The sequence below is a fragment of the Triticum dicoccoides genome, chromosome 5A (assembly GCF_002162155.2).
Source record: "Triticum dicoccoides isolate Atlit2015 ecotype Zavitan chromosome 5A, WEW_v2.0, whole genome shotgun sequence".
NCBI classification, from domain to species: domain Eukaryota; kingdom Viridiplantae; phylum Streptophyta; class Magnoliopsida; order Poales; family Poaceae; genus Triticum; species Triticum dicoccoides.
Window position 1 is genome coordinate 373,913,767 of NC_041388.1, and position 3,786 is coordinate 373,917,552.

A 3,786-nucleotide genomic window follows, 5' to 3' on the forward strand; every position below is an offset into this window, starting at 1 on the left:
TCTTATTTCCGACGTAAAAAGAGACCGTAAGAAAAAAAAAAAAATTGTCGTAAAAAATATTTTATGTTATGTAAAATTGTAAACTAAAAAACATAGTGTAAAATATACATAAAGTGCAAATTTTCTTGTCTTATGACCTATATATTCATTTTTCTTATGCCAAATTTCACGTAGTAAATCAATAAGAATGTAACTATTTAAATTCCAAACCTAATTTAATTATAAAGTGATCGTAAGATTACCTCGGGTGAAGAATAACTTATTCTTCACCCTGGGTAATGAATAGCAACACTATATATATATATATATATATGACAGGGCTATTCTATTACTAGTAACAGAATAATATTCTGTTACCTTTCGGTCCTATAAGAGCGTGACGCGCATACCAGTAGAATCTCTCCGACCCGCCCCCAACCTACCCGCGTCCTTCCGCCGGAGGCAGTTGTCGCGGGCGAGCGAGCGACGGCGGCAGCCGGAGCAAGGGAGCCCGCGGCGCCGTGACGGGTCGCTCCTCCGACCCACGTGCTGCCGCCGGCTGGCCGTCTGCACGCCTCCCCGCCGACGGGCTCGCCGGCACCTCCCCGCACGCCTTCCCTCCGACGGGCGCCGGCCCCTACCCGCGCACCTCCCCGTCGACGGGTGCCGGATCCTCCCCGCTCACCCCCCTCCGACGAGCTCGCCGGCCCGTCCCCGCCTCCGGCGGCTGCCGCGCGTGATAACCCACAAGTATAGGGGATCAATTGTAGCCTCGTTCGATAAGTAAGAGTGTCGAACCCAACAGGAGCTAAAGGTAGAACAAATATTCCCTCAAGTTCTATCGACCACCGATACAACTCTACGCACGCTTGACGTTCGCTTTACCTAGAACAAGTATGAAACTAGAAGTACTTTGTAGGTGTTTTTGGATAGGTTTGCAAGAAAATAAAGAGCGAGAAAATAAAAGCTAGGGGCTGTTGTAAGTAAAGAAGCAACTAAAGTAAATATAGCGAGTGTGGAAAAGTGGTGGTAGGAGTTGCGAAATTGTCCCTAAGCAATTGACTACCTTACTAGACCGATAGCAAGTATTATGTGGGAGAGGCCACTGCTAACATGTCATCCCTTACTTAGAATTCTATGCACTTATAATTGGAACTATTAGCAAGCATCTGCAACTACTAATGTTCATTAAGGTAAAACCCAACCATAGCATTAAGATATATTGGCCCCCTTCAATCCCGTATGCATCAATTTCTATGCTATGTTGAAGCTTCTGTCACTCTTGCCCTCCAATACACAGTCCTATCAACATACAACTAACCCTATGGTGTGATCCACGCGCGCGCTCATATGATGGCACCAAAGGACAGCAACATAACCACAAGCAAATTAAATCAATCATAGCAATTCATCAACCACCAATAGGACAACGAAAATCTACTCAGACATCATAGGATGGCAACACATCATTGGATAATAATATGAAGCATAAAGCACCATGTTCAAGTAGAGGGTACAGCGGGTTGCGGGAGAGTGGACCGCTGTAGATAAATGGGGGAAGGTGATGGAGATGTTGGTGAAGATGGCGAAGGTGTTGGTGAAGATCGCGGTGATGATGATGATGGCCACGGCGGCGTTCCGGCGCCACCGGAGGAGAGGGGGAGAGGGGCCCCCTTCTTCCTCTTCTTCCTTGACCTCCTCCCTAGATGGGAGAAGGGTTTCCCCTCTGGTCCTTGGCCTCCATGGCATGGGAGGGGCGAGAGCCCCTCCGAGATTGGATCTATCTCTCTGTTTCTCTCTGGTTCTGCGTTCTCTTCTGGCTCTGTTTCACCGTTTCGTATATATATGGAGATCCGTAACTCCGATTGGCCTGAAACCTTCGCCGTGATTTTTTTTCCGAATATTAGCTTTCTTGCGGAAAAAGAAGAGCGTCAACCGCCTTACGGTGGGCTCACGAGGGTAGGGGGCGCCCCCTGCCTCGTGACCACCTCGGGCACTGGTTCACGTTGATTTTCCTTCCGAATTTTCCATATTTTCCAAAAATAAGCTCCTTCCGTTTTTATCCCGTTTGGACTCCGTTTGATATGGATATTCTGCGAAACCAAAAACATGCAACAGACAGGAACTGGCACTGGGCACTGGATCAATATGTTAGTCCCAAAAATAATATAAAAAGATGCCAAAAGTATATGAAGGGCATGGAAAAATCAAAAATTATAGATACGACGGGGACGTATCAGCATCCCCAAGCTTAATTCCTGCTCGTCCTCGAGTAGGTAAATGATAAAAAAGATAATTTTTGATGTGGAATGCTACCTAGCATAATCTTGATCATGTGTCTAATCATGGCATGAATATTAAGACACGAGTGATTCAAAGCAATAATCTATCTTTTGACATAAAGACAATAATACTTCAAGCCTACTAATAAAGCAATCATGTATTTTCAAAATAACATGGCCAAAGAAAGTTATCCCTACAAATTCATATAGTCTGGCTATGCTCCATCTTCACCACACAAAATATTCGAATCATGCACAACCCCGATGACAATCCAAGCAATTGTTTCATACTTTTGACGTTCTCAAACCTTTTCAACTTTCACATAATACATGAGCGTGAGCCATGCACATAGCACTATAGGTGGAATAGAATATGATGGTGGAGGAGACAAAAAGGAGAAGATAGTCTCACATCAACTAGGCGTATCAACGGGCTATGGAGATGTCCATCAATAGATATCAATGTGAGTGAGTAGGGATTGCCATGCAACGGATGCACTAGAGCTATAAGTGTATGAAAGCTCTAACTGAAACTAAGTGGGTGTGCATCCAACTTGCTTGCTCATGAAGACCTCGGGCATTTGAGGAACCCCATCATCGGAATATACAAGCCAAGTTCTATAATGAAAATTCCCACTAGTATGAAAGTGATAACTCAAGAGACTCTCTATATGAAGAACATGGTGCTACTTTGAAGCACAAGTGTGGCAAAGGATAGTAACATTGCCCCTTCTCTCTTTTTCTCTCATTTTTTTGTTTTTTTTGGGGCCTTCTCTCTTTTTTTGCCTTTCTCTTTTTTTTGTCCGGAGTCTCATCCCGACTTGTGGGGGAATCATAGTCTCCATCATCCTTTCCTCACTGGGGCAATGCTCTAATAATGATGATCATCACACTTTTATTTACTTACAACTCAATATTACAACTCAATGTCTAGAACAAAGTATGACTATATGGATGCCTTCGGCGGTGTACCGGGATGTGCAATGATCTAGCGTAGCAATGACATAAAAAAACGGACAAGCCATGAAAACATCATGCTAGCTATCTTACAATCATGCAAAGCAATATGGCAATGAATGCTCAAGTCATGTATATGTTGATGATGGAAGTTGCATGGCAATATATCTCGGAATGGCTATGGAAATGCCATAATAGGTAGGTATGGTGGCTGTTTTGAGGAAGGTATATGGTGGGCTTATGGTACCGGCGAAAGGTGCATGATATTAGAGAGGCTAGCAAAGGTGGAAGGGTGAGAGTGCGTATAATCCATGGACTCAACATTCGTCATAAAGAACTCACATACTTATTGCAAAAATCTATTAGTCATCAAAACAAAGTACTACGCGCATGCTCCTAGGGGGATAGATTGGTAGGAAAAGACCATCGCTCGTCCCCGACCTCCACTCATAAGGAAGACAATCAATAAATAAATCATGCTCCGACTTCGTTACATAACGGTTCACCATACGTGCATGCTACGGGAATCACAAACCTCAACACAAGTATTTCTACAAGCCACAACTAC